Source organism: Macrotis lagotis, chromosome 6 (assembly GCF_037893015.1).
Source record: "Macrotis lagotis isolate mMagLag1 chromosome 6, bilby.v1.9.chrom.fasta, whole genome shotgun sequence".
NCBI lineage: Eukaryota > Metazoa > Chordata > Mammalia > Peramelemorphia > Peramelidae > Macrotis > Macrotis lagotis.
The window spans coordinates 231,086,549-231,104,337 of record NC_133663.1 but is presented as its reverse complement, the minus strand read 5'-3'; the positions used below and the strand labels follow the sequence as shown (position 1 = coordinate 231,104,337).

The 17,789-nt window shown below is 36.1% G+C and overlaps 1 long non-coding RNA gene across 4 annotated transcripts in view; it reads left to right on the top strand.

Moving 5' to 3' along the window:
- Positions 1 to 12,640, top strand: part of LOC141492064 (uncharacterized) — a 41,200-nt gene extending 28,560 nt beyond the window's left edge. For all 4 annotated transcript variants that reach the window (XR_012469844.1, XR_012469843.1, XR_012469842.1 and 1 more), the window contains one exon: positions 12,438 to 12,640. This is a non-coding gene — a long non-coding RNA (uncharacterized LOC141492064). The remainder of the gene's footprint in view (positions 1 to 12,437) is intronic.
- The last annotated feature ends 5,149 nt before the right edge of the window (positions 12,641 to 17,789 follow it).

Below are 17,789 nucleotides of genomic sequence, written 5' to 3'. Positions count from 1 at the left end.
TAGATTCTTTATCAAGAAGAATTTGTTAGTCTTTTTTCTAATCAAGCTACCCTTTCTTCTCTTGGGAATATATTATCCTTTAAAAAATACTATTTCATGTGATTGCTCAGTTGTGGACTTTCTGAGATTGATTTCTCCATGATTTACCCTATATACCTGCCTAAATACAATTCTTGATTTGTTCAGACTATTGATGATTCGGCAAGTAGCCCCATTAGACACTCCCATTAGTACTCTCTGTGGTATGTTTGATTTTTATTTTGAAAAAAAACTGCAATTCTAACAGTATAATTTAGTTGCATCCTCCTATAGTGTTAATTAGTCTGTATACTGGTCCCAAACAGTATTTTTAAGGAGGTCCCAATAATTTGCTTCTGATCTCTACTTATCTGCCTCTAAAACCATTAATGAGAACAAAAAATGGTTGAAGATGGGATTATCTATAAGGATTAAGCTAATTATAGGGCTCTATGAACCTGAGTAACTAGGACAAAAGGAATTTAAACCAATCTGTGGGTCTGAGTTTAAGAAGATACTAGACCTAAACTATTTATTCGGAACAACATCTGTATCTCCTTGCATTGACCTGGCCTTAACAGTTACAAAATTACACAAAAAAAGACCTTTGTCACATTACTTTCTCTTTGGGGACTGCAGTTTTCCTCATCTGTGAAATGAGGACATCAGACTAGATGATCACCAAGTTTCCTTTCAACTCTTGCTAGGGTAATAAGCTATAGATTAAAGAGTTACCAAGTTTTATTGGTTTAAACTTAACAAATACTTTCTACTGACTCATGAACCCCAATTCAAATAGCAGAGATATTCATTATCACCTATCTGGACTATTGCAATAACCATTGTTATTGTTCTACCCTCAGTTATCTCCATTTTTCAGTCAAATCTTCATATCACTGTCAAACTAATCTTAATGCACAGGCCTTGCCATGTTACTCACAAACTATAGAATGAGAATATACATAAGTCAATTAGTCAACTCTTTCATTTTACACATGTGAAAATTAAAGCAAAGGGAGGTTGAGACTTGTCTAAAATATCACATTTTCAGTAAAGCCAGGATTTGACTCCAGGTCCTCTGATTTTAAAATCAACCTGCCTCAGAATAAAGTTAAAAAAACTTAGCCTAGTGTTTGACATTCCATCATCTAATGTCATTGTGATTTTTCAGGTGTTCTTTCCTTCAGTCAAATGGGACTATGCAACTCTTTGTCCTCCAAAAACACCTTGTACTTTTTTTCCCCCTCCTTTGATGATTTAATTCCTACTGATCCTTAAAGCCTAACTCAAATTTCCCCTCCTCCATGAAGACTTTCTTGATTTTTCCCATTGGTTGGGACCCTTCTTATCACAATATCCTTTGTTTATACCTCTTTTATGCATTCATCATGATTTCCTTAGTAAGGGGATCTTTTACAGAACTCTAATAAAGCAGATCTAGCTACTTACTCAGAGCCTCAAAGCAAAGGAATGATTTGAACTGACTCTGAATCTGGTCCTCTAGTCACTACTAGATACCACAATGTCTCCTATATAACATAGCCACCTACTAAACTCTATTGAATTAATAATAAATTTATGAAACTATGAAATGGGGACCAGCATGCTTTGAAAACTCTGGCATTTTGTTTGTGGTGGTTTTTTCTTTGTTCTAGACAAGGCACCAAAGACATCAGGAGGGTAATATCTTGATGTGCAAATGAACTGGATTTAAGAGAGGCAGGGCTGTGCAAAGTCATCAACTACTCACTCTCCAGAGTCATCTGAGTCCAGAGGTAAGACATAAGCCAGGACAACTGAAGATGGTCCCAGATGTAATGGGAGACCTTGATCTTTTTAAGCTAAGGTCTAAAACCCACAATGGCAGTAGGAAATGGGGCTGCAATCATATTTTAATAAGGTACAGAGGCTACAGAGCCAAATAGCAAAAAAGAACATAGAGAAACACATGGGAAGAGATGTAATGATGGAGAAAGGTAGCATGAGGAAGAAGATGGGAAGGGGTAAAGGCAGAGATCATCATTCATGTAATCATGGACTAGAATTGGGAGCACAGGCAACATGGTCCTGTTGGAGATGAAAGAAGGTTGGGGGAGGGGAGGTTGCAGAATTTGCAATCTTGTTTTATGGGGTTTTGGTGGAGCAGACTAACTCTTATCTGTGCCATATTTGGGGTCCATTCATTAACATATTGAAACTGACTCAAACTTGGCAAAATTATGAAGTCAAACTGTCTACATCATCTCAAAATTATCAGTACTTTTTGGTGTTCTGCTGATGTGTGGAATTTGTCTGTTTTACATATTAAAGGATCAAAAACCTAAATAGCAAAGTCCAGATTTCCTCCCCTGATTCCACTCATATTACCAGAATGTGATTTTTAGTTAACAATTGATAAATTATGCTTTGATCTTTAGGATGGTTTTAGGAGATTTCCAGATTGCTCTTTGAAGTTTTTTTTCCTGCTATTACCCCTTTATACTGTCTACTTATAAACTTACTATATGACTAGGGTGGTGGTGGTGGTGTTGGAGACCCAAATAAGATATAATTTTAACACACCTATGAAGTTAAGGACCTAGACTTTGTCTCACCCTTACCTAATAGAACCATTGTGTTCCCCATACAATTTGTTGAGTTGAATTGAATCTTGCTATTACTCTACCTTAGAGATGAATAATCACTAGAACAGTTAAGAAGCTATTGATGATTTTAATAAGAAGCTAATAAGGCAAGTATATCGAGTGCAAAGCAGGCTTGACTCAAGAGATTATAATAGTTCATTGTTGGTTATATTACTGATACAATTGGTTCCAAGCACCAAGTGTGTGTTTTGCTTGGTCAGAGATATTAGAGCTAGGAACAATGGTTGGAATTTGGAAGATGTTGATTTAGATCTGATTTGAGTGTCAAGTACTAGAGCCCTTTTCATGTAGAGCAGTTTAGAGCTGAAAAGGATATCAAAAGTATTTTTGTGTAGAGTTATAACAACAAATAAAGGATGCAAGATATTACCACTGTCATAAATCAACATTTCAATGCATACAAGGAGTAGGGAAAGAATAGCCTTGGTTTGATAAAAAAAAATTTGAAATGCACATTTAAAAATATTTTCAGAAGGGATTTGAATAGTTTTGGAAAGAAAATGAACTGTGGCATAAATGTAGGGACAAAGCACTTTGTAAAATGAAAATTTTGATGGTTTAGAAGGTCAATTTTTATTAAAAAGCTGGAAAAACTAAAAGGACTTAAATGTATTGGGAACTTGGACTGAAAAACAAAAACAATAACAATAACAAAAGATAAACAAAACTCTTTTAATAAATATGGATAGTCAAGTCAAACAAATGCCTACATTGTCCATGTCCCAAAACTGGAAGTCTCATTCCATATCGTAAATCTATTAAGTATGTGAGGAGGTAGCTAGAATAATTCATCAGTCTTCTGGAATCATAGTTGATCATATGTAGATTAGAGTTCTTAAGTCTTTCAAAATTATTTGTCTTTAAAAAGTTACTATTATTAGAAATTATTCTATTAATTATGTTATTAATTAATTCTATTATGCTATTAATATGTTTTCACATGTTCTTTGAACCATCTCCTTTTTATGGCACAATAGTATCCTATTATATTGCTATCATTTGTACTTCTATTCCTCCAGTTGATGGGTAGCCCTTTTAGTTTCCAGTTCTTTGCCACTACAAAAAGAGCTGTTATTAATATTTTTGTGCACATAGTCCCTTTTGCTCTTTCTTTGATTTCCTCAGAGTATAAACTGAATAGTGTTATTATTGGCCCAGAGATTAGCGACTTTGGGGGCATAGCAACATTCTTTCAAAGTTCTTTGAACAGAAGTTGAAAGTACTTATAAAGTCCACAGAGAAAAGATTTGCTTAGAGAGCAGTGAGGACCAGAAGAGAAGCCAGTAACAGAGAGGTATCTAAGGGTACAGCAGATCTTCCTGAATGGAGCAATAACATTAAAGATTCTCTCTTATGTGCTTCCCACCAGATTCCTGTGTATTCTCACTCTTCTCCCACAATTTTTTTTAGAGTTTTTGCAAGGCAATGGGGTTAAGTGACTTGCCCAAGGTCACACAGCTAGGTAATTATTAAATATCTGAAGTAGGATTTGAACTCAAGTCCTCCTGACTCCAGGGATGGTACTCTTTTCACTGTGCCACCTAGCTGCCTCCTTCCACAAATTTTGAGGGCATTGTTAGTAAATGGAATATGACTGAAGTTTATGTGTGAATTTTAATAGATATTATTCATCACATTTAGGTATTTGTTATTATTAAGTTGTTTCAATTGTGTCCAACTCCTTGTGACCCAATTTGATTTTTCTTGGCAAAGCTACTGAAGTAGTTTGCCATTTCCTTCTCCAGCTCATTTTACTGATGAGGAAACTGAGGCAAACCGAACTAAGTGACTTTCCGGGGTCACATAACTAGTAAATGTCTGAGACCAGATTTGAACTTTGGAAGATGAGTCTTCCTAACTTCACTTCTGCCATTTTATTCACTGTGTTACTTAGCTGCCCTGAATATTTGTCCTTGCTTAATACATGAGTCTTTGTATTTGCTTAATACATGTTATTATTATTATTATTATTTTGTCTTATTGCTACATAAATGATTATGTTCCATATCTAAAGCTCCCATTATTGTGAATAGTTGATTTGTGTAAATAGAAATCATTGATTGGGGCTGAAGGGCTAAAGTAATGAATACATTCCTACCCCAGAGCAATTTCCCCTTAAATGTTGAGAGAATTTGAACTTAATCATGACTGAGTGATCTTTCTTTGGGCTCACAAAACCTACTAGTATAAGAGCAGGCTCTAGTGAGTCAGTATCCAACTATCTAGGTGAGATATGTGAGATCCTAGTGAGGCATTGTTTTGTGGATGATCATTACTCCACTCTTGTAATATAGGTAAAATTTTCCTAACAGTGAGAGTTATCTAAAAGTGGGATGAGCTAATTTAAAAAGTTTCTTCTTCAACCGTGTAGGTATTTGTATAGAGGTGTGGTGCAACTTGTGGGATTGTTATAAAAAGTTGAATTTGGAATAGTCTTTGGGGTCCCATCCAATTCTGAGATTCTCTAAATCTGATGAAAGCTGATTTTCAAATTGTATTTTCAAGGCAGAATGTAGAATTACCCCCACACAAAAATGACCCTGAAGATTGGTCTAGAAGAACACTTATCTTTGATATGAAAATAGAGACAACAGTGTGAAATAGGTTTCAGCATTTAGTGTTCAATAATGTAGTCAATGTATCCTTTTTTCCAGGGACCCAGACTGAATGTTGCTTGGCAACAGTTATTTTAATTGACCAATTTCTGCCAATCAGTCATATCATAATGGAACATCTATTGGAGAGCATGAAGAGAAAGGTTAATTTTTTTGGGAAAAAACCCCCAAACAACCTTAAGGCTGGCATTACATCAAAATCTTAGGGTTGAAAGAGACCTTCCTGGGTAGTTAGAGGGAGAATGTTAGACTTGGAGTCAGGAAGAATTGATTTCATTTACTGCCTTAGACACTTAGTAGTTATGTGACCTTGAAGCAGTACCTGATTCATTTTTTTAAATGTGCATTTCAAATATTTTTTTATCATCCATTCTCAACACTAGCTTCTTCATCTACAAAATGGGAATAATAAAAATTCACTAACTTTTCATGATTATTAAATGAGATAATAAATAGGAAGACCTTTCTAAATGTCAGAGTGATATATAACTGTTAGTTCATCTTATTTATTAGCTGCTGCTGCATTTATTAAATTCAGTAGGATTAGGGATTAAACCTATGATATCATTAGTACAGAGAACTCAGAGATAAGAAAGTTCCCTTTCCTGATGTAGGTTGGCACTTCTGCAAATTGAGCACTTAGACTTACCCAGGGTCACATAACTAGTTTATATTAGGAGAGAGACTTGAACCCATGACTTTAAGACTGGCTCTCTGTCTGTGATACCATACTGCCTCTCATATCAAGTTCAATTCAGATCTAATCCATGAATGTCTTCTGTGTGGTCTGACAATTAATAATTCAACTTCTGCTTGAATTTGTCTAGGAAGAAGGAATTCATTACTTCACTCCATTGAGGGTAGTTTGCATTAGAGGAAGTTCTACCTTAAAGTGAGCTAAAAATCTTCCTCTTATCGTCTTCTACTTTTTGTTCCCGATTCTTGCTTCTGGGGCCAAACAAAACTAAATTAATCAGTCCTGCTTTCACAGAACAGCCCTTGCCATATTTGAGGATAGCCATCATAATCCCCTAAACAAATGTATTTTTGTGTGATCACTTCATTCACAGTACTTTCCCACCTATAAAATTCAGAAGTATTGTTTTTGATTTTTGAAATGGGAAGACTGCACTCTTTTATTCATGTATGAATAAAAAACTTTTACAAATCAGTTTTCTAAACTGTTAGAAACTACATGGTTTATGAAGGAAACTATCTCCAGATAATTTCTTTGAAGTAGCTTCCTGACTAGGATATGTGTCTCTTCTCTCTTTCTCTGTTCTTTCCCTTTCCATCTGAAGTGTTTAGTACAGAGCCATCTCAGACTTTTCTGGAGTTACACCAGCCTGGTCTATTCCTGAAATATAAGCTTTATTCCCCCTGTAGTCAAATAGAAAGGAAGAAGTCCAAATTATTAGTGACTGCAGCAATCTTGCTAGAGATGCACTAAGGTTTCCGAAATCCCTATGTGGAATAGATTTAGTCTTGGCTGCTAATTGCTAGTTGTCATGGAGCAGTTGTCCAAGGGTGACATCTAGAGGTTACTTTAACAGGGTTAATAATGATAATGAGATTTCTGGGTTTAAGGACCTCTTCCTAGCTACATAGCAAATCTCTTGAGGTCATGCTGATTATCCTCTACATCCTCTACAGTAGAAATGTCAAACAAAAAACAGGTACTGCTTTAAGTCCTCCAATATGCAGGAGGAACCAGATTAAAGTTTAGATGGGAAATGGTTAACAAAATATCTAAGAATTCAGAAAAATTTAGATAATGTTAATATGTGGTTTTCTAAGTCCATGTGGGACAACAGAGAGATCCTTTATATTTACCTTTGACTGATATTTACCGTATCACCATAACCTAATATGAGTGAGGCATTGGGGCAGCTAGGTGGCGCAGTAGATAGAGCACCGGCCCTGGAGTCAGGAGTACCTGAGTTCAAATCCGGCCTCAGACACTTAATTACCTACCTGTGTGGCCTTGGGCAAGCCACTTAACCCCACTGTATTGCAAAAAAAAAAAAAAACCAACAACAAAAAAACCTAAAAAATAAAAGAAATCAGGTGGATGGGAGTTTGAATTCAACTGCAGACACTTGACATTTGACAATTACCAGCTGTGTGACCTTGGGCAAGTCATTTAACCCTGATTGCCTAGCATCCAGGACCACCTCCAGTTGTCCTAATTCATATCTGACCACTGGACCTAGATGGCTCTAGAGAAGAAAGTGAGCACAGCATCCTCCTCACTCCACACACCTCCCAATGTCATGGTCTTCTTTGAGAATGAAGGACCCTCATCATCATCATCAATATGAGTAAGGCACTTTGATAGGTGCCTCACAAATGATAGATGTTTCACAAATATTCTCTCATTTGATGTTCACCACAACCCTATAGGGCAGGTGTTATCATTCCCATTGAGGCAAACAGAGATTAAGTGGTTTGATCAGGGTCAGAGAGCTCAGTAGCATCTAAAACCATATTTGAACTCAGGTGTTCTTGATTTCAGGTCTAATGCTTAATTCCATGTACCATCTTGCTGCCCCATCATTTTCTTTTCTCTCCTCATTTTCTTTTAAGTTTACTTTTTTAAGTGTTTCTTTCTTCTTTGTACTATCCTTTTTTAATGTTCTTCAAAGATGAAGTCTTTATTAATGTAATAATATAGAATTCAGTTGTTTTTCAGTCATGTCCCATTCTTCATGACCCCATTTGGAGTTTTCTTGACAAACATATTGATGGTTTGTCATTTCCTTCTCCACTTCACTTTATAGATGAGAAAACAGACAAACACGATTAAGTTACTTCACTAGAGTCTCACAGCTAGATGATGAGACCATATTTTATTCATAAACGTCTTCCTGACTCCAAGCTCAGCACTCTATTCATTGTGCAAATAATAATATAATAAATATAAAAATAAATAATATGTATAAATGTATAGAAAATAGTAAGATATAATATATGATACCTTTTTTTTAGGTTTTTTTTTGCAAGGCAAATGGGGTTAAGTGGCTTGCCCAAGGCCACACAACTAGGTAATTATTAAGTGTCTGAGGCCGGATTTGAACTCAGGTACTCCTGACTCCAGGGCTGGTGCTTTATCCACTGCGCCACCTAGCTGCCCCAATATATGATACCTTAATAGTAATAAATTCTAGGTTCTTAGCATTTTATTTTGCAAAATACTTATAACAACTTTATGAGGTAGGTAGTAAAAGTATTATGCACATTTTCTTTTTTTTTTTTTTGTTTGTTTTGCAAGGCAAAGGGGTTAAGTGACTTGCCCAAGGTCAAAAACTAGGTAATTCTTAAGTGTCTGAGGACAGATTTGAACTCAGGTACTCCTGACTCCAGGGAGGTGCTCTATCCACTGTGCCACCTAGCTGCCCCTAAACTACTTTTCAAAGTAAAATCTTCAAAAATCAGCTTTGCTTATTCCTTCTCATATGTTATAATAATAACAATAGAACTCATTTCTATAGATTAAAAAAAGAACTTTTTCTCACAAAACTCCAGTGAGGGAGATACTTCAAATACTATTTTCTCTGCTTTACAAGTGATAAAATTAGAGGGTTATAGAGATGAAATTATTTCCTTGGAGTCTCTGAGATGACACTCAAACTCAGGTTACCTGACTCTCAAATCCAGAACTCTTTCTCCCTATAGCACATCCTGTTAAAAGGCCATTGGGGATTTTTTTATTTTTTGCAATTGAACCAATGTTGGATCAGAATGCTATGTTGCTATTAAAGTATTTGATAATAGCTCCCATTTACCTAGTTGAAAATGTACTTTTCTATATACAGTTGCTATATACTTTGCTATATACCAAAGTAAAGCTTAAATAAAGCTTCAGTAAGACCTTTGGAACACCCAGTACATCCTCTTACTTGAAATCCATGATTGTGAGGGGTAAGTAGTACAATTTATTACTATCCCCATTTTACTGATAAGGAAACAGTTAAGGGAACCAGAATTCAAACCTAGGTCCAATATGTCCTGCTAGGTAAAGCAAAGAGATTGTTTGCTAGCCCTTTCACTTTTTAACACTTTCATTTCCTTAAGACTAGTTATTGTGGCTGTGCAACAGCTTCAAAAATACTCCAAAATCATTTTTTTCTGTCCAAGCAGATTTGGGAAAGAATACAGGAATGTGGTAAAACATAGCCATAAATTTATGGTTTTTTTATGTGAGGTGAGCAGCAAATGGTGCTACATCTCACATACCCATGTCACCAGCATCCTAATTTTTCACAAGCCCCCGATGATGGAGAAAATGTTGCCTTCTCTTCATTTCAGGATCTCCCAGGTAGGTGACTTGAGCAGGCAATGTTCCAGAATAATTTATTATATTACAGGCAAAAAAGATGAAGGAAATACATCAGGGGAGAATCTTGACACCATATTAATCTTATTTCATACTACAAATGCTGAAACTTAGAAATAATAGTATCTTTTCAACATCAAATTTTACACACACACACACACACACAAACACAAACACAATCCCTCCTCTGTTTTTTTCTCTTTCTTTTTCTTTTTCTCCTAGATGGAACTAGAGGTTGTAATTTAAATGCTGAGGGAAAAAGGGATCTGGTCTGATGAAAAGACCACTAAAATTTGTAATCAGAAGAGCAGATGAAACAATGGATAGAATGTTAAACTTGAAGACCCAACTTAAATCCTGCCTCAGATACTTAGTAGCTGGGTGATGGGGCAATTCATTTAACCCCTATCTGCCAGTATGCCCACAGGTAAAAGATAATAATAACACTTACCTCCTAGGGTTGCTCTGAAGATAAAACGAGACAATAGTTCTTTGTAAATCTTAAAGCACTATAATAGTAGCTATTATTATTACTAGCTCTGCCTCTAGATTCTAACCCTCCCACCCACCCACCCCTGCAAAATTTGGGCAAATTACTTAAATTTCTTCAGTCTCACTTTTTTCATAATAATCAGGGCTAATAATCAGGTGCTAAAATTTTAGTGTGAGCATTTTATACCTCTGAAATGGGAAACGTATAAAGCAAGGCTTGATTTCTTGTTTTGTTGTTTTGATATAGGAATGTGTTAATAATGTAGATTAATTTTGAAAGTATGTGTGCATATTTTTTCCCATAAAGCTCAATTGTCAAAACTTTACCAGCTCATATATACTTATCCCCTACTCATCTGCCCACCCATTGAATGACCAGCTATCATTTATCCAAATTTTACCTGTGACTCAAAAGCTGTAGGATGCTCAGTGGCCACACCCTAGTAAAACCTTCCTGACAGAAGAGCTATTGGATCAGAAATTGTAGCAGGCACTTAGCACTGGTGTCCAAACTTGGGAGAACACAAAGTTAGGTAGGGAAGGTGAAATGGAATCGGCAGAGAGCAGACTGCATTAAAAGGGTGCATTAGGAGTCTACAGATGGAAAGTTGTATTGAGAAAAGATGTTAATAGTCTTCAGGGAAGAGACTGCATTAATAGAGACAAAATGACTAGAACACAGGAGGTAGTAATCTCTCTGTTCTCTACCCTACTCAGAATGGAGTACTATTTTAGGAAGGTCATTGACAAGCTATCAAGCATATAGAGGAAGGTATTCAGAATGTTGAGATGAGCATAAACCAGGAGATAAGTGGAACAAACTGGGCATGTGTAATCTAGAGATGAAAAGTCTTGGGGAGAGACAGAATAAACTTTAGAATCATAAATTGAGATTTGTTAGGAACATCAAGAACCTTTTAAGTTTATGAAGGGTTGTCATATGGAAGAAGAATTAGTTTATTTTGTTTAGACCACCAGAAGGCAGAATTAGGAATAGTACATTAAGGCTGCAGAGAGATATTTTCATGTTTAGGTCTGAGAAAAATCTTTCCAAGATGGGTTGCCATAGAAGTATTGTATCTTCATTGGAATTCTTCAAATGGAGTCCAGATAACCACTTGCTAAGAATATTTTAGAGGGGATCTATTTTCAGGTATCTGTGATGCTAGCTGTCCTTTTAAGATCCTTCTTATTCTCTGATTCTTCCCATTTTCCCCCTTTTCCTGGCTAAGAATTTAAAGGGTGCTTCTTATTCCCTTCCATTGGAAGGTCCTCCACATACTTTCCAGTAAAATAAAGGTGTTAAGGAAAGTGATATAGGAAGGAGGCCAGTCTGAAGGAAAAAGAGTGATGGCATGTGTATGTGCACTTTCAGCAAGGACTTGAATCCCAAACTGGAAATTTGCTAGATGCAGAACTAAATTCTGTTATTTACATGTTTACTAAATTGTTCCCATCAAACACCAAAATATCTCAACAATCTCTTCAAACAAAATCTCAATTTGTAATTCTTTAAACATTTTGAACTGGAACATGACTTTTTTTTTCTTGAACCAAGAAAAGCGTAAGAGGTAGGTAGGGGTAAGTCAGGGGGTGGGACAGGGGTGATTGGAATGGAATTTTGGTGCATGTTTGGTTTATTGAATTTGAGATATGAACTGAAAATAATGGTGCTTTCAGGAGTCATGTGACAAAATCATCCTTATTACTTTATAGTTTTCCTTTTTTACTTTAATAGTGTTATCAGACAATTTACTTTTAGAGGTCCATTATCTAAGCAGAGTCATAAATTGAGACCATACATTCACAGCCAAAATTATCATAGAATTCCGTAATCTCAGACCTTAAACATCATCTAATCTAACCTGAATATTTTACAGACCAAGAAAACCACCACTGGAAAAGTGATTTCTTTAAAGAATGAAATTCAAAGCTAGGAATTCAGGTTTCCTAACTCCTCTTGTAAGGCTCTTTCCACTTCATTTACAGATGAGCCCTTTACTCCTATCACTCTTTTGCAAAAGAAAGTTTTCCAATTGAGTTGGAGGGACTCTTTGTTTTTATGCCCATATTCTGTTCCAGTCACTGCTGGATCTCTTGTGCATTAGCTAGCTGTGAGTTCCACTTCCCTTTCTTTCTTATTTGATTCTGAAATAAACTTCAGGGTTCTGATAGAAATATCATATATATATAGTATTATTGACAAACCTAGGCAGAATTTAAAAGTACTAAGTTTGAGTATGAATTAAGAGATGTTAACTTCAAGATGCTACAGAAGGAAAAACTTTAAAAAGGCTAATATTGAGTGCTTTCTCAATTCTATTTTTTCAGTGAAATAGTTCTGGTTGGACATTTCAATGAAGAACAAACCGACTTTTGCTTCCTTCAATGTCTGCATCAAAGTAAGGAAGATGGGTCTCAAGGTCCAGTTGCACTTTAGGATAAATAATAGAATATTCATTAATTATAGGCAACCAATCAAGAGGAGGTCACCACTGATATTATTGTTACTAAAGAGTGCATCTGATTCTTTATTTCAAAGTCTTTTTTAAGGATCCTATTCTTTTTTTTCAGTATTATAAAGGTGAAGAGTAGTTATAGACCACAAAGAACTAGGGACTTGACTAAGGTTTAAAATCCATTACCAAGAAAGAGTAGTCTAATCCAATACCTGTTATTCACATTGGATTGCTCCTATAATTAGCTAAGAAAGGGTGGCTATTGAGCCCCAGGTCCCATTATTCACCCTTGACTGCATCCTGTAAACAAGTTCAAATTGGTTTCTTGCTCTAATCATTACTGAAATTCAAAACCACAACATGGAGTACTTTGAAGACACTATTGATTACTTCCTCATTAGGGACATCTCTAATGACTAGAGTTATGGCAGAAACCTTAGAGGGAAAAAAATGAGACTTGAATGTAGAAAGAATATGTAAAAGGACATTGGAGTTTAGCTGAGTATAGCATAATTTGTAAATAGATTTGAAGATGGAAATCAAAAGAATTAACTTAAAGCTAATCATCATCATCACGTTTATAGAAAGCTTTAAGGTTTGTAAAGCACTGTACGTATATTTTCTTATTTAATCCTCACAACAGTTCTTTAAGATAGCTGCTATTATTATCTCAGTTTTCAAGATGAGAAACTGAGGCTGAGGGGTTAATTGATTCACTCAGCTTCACAAAAAGTGTTTAAGGCAAGACTAACCCTCATCTTCTGACTCCAAATCCAGAACCCTATTCATTATACCACCTATTTTACATTGTTGTCTGGGAAAACACAATGTGACTTGTGATATTCCCATGGTATATTAGAAGCTTCCAACACACATACACACATGTATGCATGTGTGTATATATATTATATAAAAATAAAAATATACATAAAGATATATAGGTATGTATATGGACTAGATATGAGGGCAACTTGATGGCCCAGTGGGTAGAGCATCAGACCTGGAGTTAGGAAGACTCACCTTAATGATTATAAATCCAACCTCAAACATGATCTTGGGCATCACTTAACCCTGTTCACCTCAGTTTCCTCATCTATAAAAAGAGCCAGGGAAAGAAATGGAAAATCATTCTGGTATTTCCTCCAAGAAACCCTGAATGATGTCATGAAGAGATGGGGACAACCGAAAAGCAATAGAACAGAATGAATGATAGATTAATAAATGCTTTTTGGCTTTATATGATAATTCTAAAAAATAAGAAAGTTGATAATTATAGGGAAAATATTTATGTGTATATGCATACACATATACAATGCATTTATATAATTATCAATTTTATACCTACATATGCATGCATATATGTATACACTCTGTGTGTTTGTATATTATATTTAAATATACATGTATATATGTATAAACTTGTGATTTCATTGTTATTTAGAACTTCCAGTAAAGAAATGGTCTCTACCAATTCAGATCAGCACTGTTATGGATCATAATTATAGAGTTGCCTTGAAGATATCCAAGTCCATTTATAGGCATTATCTCATTTGAGCATCACAACAACCTGTGAAACAGATATAGCAGGCATTATTATCTTCATTTTGCAGTTTGGTATACTACATTTTAGGAAAAACAAACAAGAACAACAAAGAATGATCAGTGGGAGAACATTTAAAAGGAAGGCTACCATATTGGAGGAGTGTTGTGTCATATGTATTCCAGGCTAAGAGCTATGAAGGGTTAACACAGAAATAGTTATGTACTTTAACCAGCAAGATGTACTTCAGAGCTTAGATAAGGGAGTAGCTGCATGCCTGAGCTAAGGAGGTATATTCCCAGGCTCAGATAGATAGCGCATTCTGAGATAATTACCTTCTTCACTTTGTTTATCAAATCACTGTTTGGTTCTCAAAACAGTCTTCTCTCTGTTTAGCAGAACACTGGTTCTCAAAACAATCACCTAAGACATACACAAGGTATGCATGTGAAAAAAATGCTTGCTAAAACACTTATGTAATTGGTTACGTAAATGTAGAGTATAAAAGTATGTATCCTGTGATCAATAAACGAACCAGCTTATGCATCATATTGATGTCGGCCTGGGTTCCCTCCTCCAGACTCAACAGAGGAGGGTCTTGAGTCCAGGTCATGGGAAAATTACTTGAAAGAATTGAGGTTGTTTAGCCTTGAAAAATGAAAGTTCAGGGGGAACATACTGGTGGACTTCAAATGTTTGAAAGGCTGTCATGAACCAAAAACCCACCAAAACCAGTCTTGTTCTGTTTGGTCCCAGAAGGAAGAACTTTGAAGAGCAATTGTTAGTAGTTGTAAAGTGGGGTGTCTAGGTGACTCAGTGAATAGAGCACCCGACCCTGGAGTCAGGAGTTCCTGAGTTCAAATCCGACCTCAGACACTTAATAATTATCTAGCTGTGAGGCCTTGGGCAAGCCACTTTACCCCATTGCCTTGCAAAAACCTAAAAAAAAAAGAAGTTGTAAAGTAACAGTGACATATTTAGTCTTTATATCAGTAAAAACTTCCTAATGGTAATAGTTCAAAAGTAGAATGGACTGATTAAGAAAACAGTAGGCTGTTCCTCACTGTAGGTCTTTTTTTTTTTGCAAGGCAAATGGGGTTAAGTGGTTTGCCCAAGGCCACACAGCTAGATAATTATTAAGTGTCTGAGGTCAGATTTGAACTCAGGTCCTCCTGACTCCAGGGCCAGTGCTCTGTCCACTGCACCATCTAGCCACCCTCTCACTGTAGGTCTTTAAGCAGAAGCTGGCTGAATACTTCTTTAGGTATACTGCTGGGGGTGGGGTGGGGTGGGGTGTGTAGTTTCTTTTTTGGATTTGTTTGGACAAGATGTCCACTCTAGCCCCTTCCAGCTCTAAAATTTTATTATCCTATCAAATTTAGGCTTAGAAAGTTTAAGTGATTTGCCTATAATTGTGGAACTAGTAGTGTTAGAATTTGAATTTGTACCCTGGTATTATCTTCCATATCATTATTTCTAATAGCAAAACAGAATTTCCAGAACAGCATTATTATCCCATGCAACACATTGGAAAAATTACTGTTTTGTTTTTATATGAGTAATTCATCTATCTCATTAAAACTATGTCATAGTTTTTATAGCTACTATTTTTTATTTTATTTTATTTTATTTTTTTAGATTTTTGCTAGGCAATGGGGTTAAGTGGTTTGCCGAAGGCCACACAGCTAGGTAATTATTAAATGTCTGAGGCTGGGTTTGAACTCAGGTAGTCCTACCTCCAGGGCTGGTGCTCTATACACTGTGCCAACCTATAGCTACTATTTTTAGTTCATAAGCATTTATTAAACATCTTCCATATTCTAGGTACCATGCTAAATGATGGGGATACCAAAAAAAGGCAAAAAAAAAGTGGTTACACTCACAGTCTAATAGAAGAGACAACATGCAATAACTATGTTCCAACAAGATCTAGACAGGATTAAATAGAAGTAAACAGAAAGAAGATACTAGTATTAAAGGAAGGTTGGAAAAGGATGCTTATGTAGAGTGGGATTTTAGCTGAGACTGGAAGTCAGGGATTAGGCTTCTGAAGGTCTTAAAGAAGACACAGCTCTAGATTTAGCTTTGTCCCCTGGGCTTGGCAGACTTGTTTCCCTCAGCATCCTTCATGTTATTCAGAGAAAGGAGGAAGGGAAGAGGACAGACAACTATATTGTCTGATTCCAGAAGACATTTATGAAAAACTCCTCATGGCTTGAGACCCACAGACACACTAGAGAAAGCAGCTCCCTCACTTTCTGTCCCCTTTTTCCTCTTAATAGTATTCATGACCATTAAAATGGGATCTTTCTTCCAGAGGACCACCACCCAGCTATTGGATGAGTGTACCGTCTATGTTTTTATCCAAAATGTTGTTTAAAAGATGAAAAAATCCAGGACCAAGTACATAACCCTCTGATCTCTCCATTGGAGACTATCTGGCATGTTGTTGTCAAACCATTGACAATGATTTTTTCACTTGACCATCCAGCTAGATCTGAATCTATGGATTGTGACAATGAACCTGTCAAAAAGGAGATGCTGGCATGACTTGTTCTAAGTGAAATCAGGCTGAGTGACTTTTTGTCAATGTTCTTCCCCTTTTAAGTTATTCACCAATCATCTCCTTAATGTGCCATTGTAGAGTTTCTTTAGATTTAAATTAATAATCAAGATGTTCATCCTAAAAAAAAAAAGAAACTTTTAGGACAAATTTAATTACAGACTTAGCCATGGCACCTAACTGGCTGCAGAAACACAACTAGCAATTTTTGAGTCTTGATTAGGTGACATGAAGCAGATCAATACTAGTTGGGATACTGCTACCAACGCCGGAACTTTGTTTTAAAATCAACTAATTATTCTTCCTAATCAGGTGTTGAGTTGTTTACGTGCTTCTATGGGAATGCAAATGTTATTTGTGCTCTAGAATAAAGGCACATTAACCCTATCCTAGTTATAATGTCATCATGTCTCTTCAATGATAAATTATGCTATTTCTCAATAGTTTCAGTATGTAATTGGTATTTATAGTTCTCTTTGTAGAAAGGTCTAGCTAATAATTTTTCACATTTATAGGAAATGTACCAAAAAAACCCTAACAAACCATAAAAGATATTTGGTAGGGTATTAAACATATAGCTTGTAGGCTTAATATGAAACAGGATTGAATCCATAACTCCCAAGCAGGGAATATAAGTTTCATCCTGTTATTGAAGAGGAGTTATTTTTCTTGCTTGGGAGAGGGGGAAGGTGGCACAAAAGGCCATTCCCTGTTAATCTCCATCACAGTGATTGATCAATCTCCTCCAGCTTTGGTGGGGACTGAAGCAGCAATTGACTTAGTCCCTGGACTTGGGAGCCTGGTTTCTCCCATTGTTCTTTATATTATCAGAGCAAGAAGGAAGGAAGGGAGGAGAAAGGAGGAGCGATTTACTACATTGTCTATAACTCAAGGAGACATTTCTGAATAACTCCTAATGACCTGGGACCCACAGACACATGGAGAAAGTCAGCAGAAACCATCTGTTCCCTTTGTCCTCTCAAACACATGCATATCCACTAGGGTTGCATCTCCCTTCCAGTGAATCCTCCTCACTCCGTCATTTCTCTCCCTCTCTAGAGAGACACCCACGGTTTAAAAGCTCAAATATAACAGGATTGGACTCCTTTCATGACAACTCA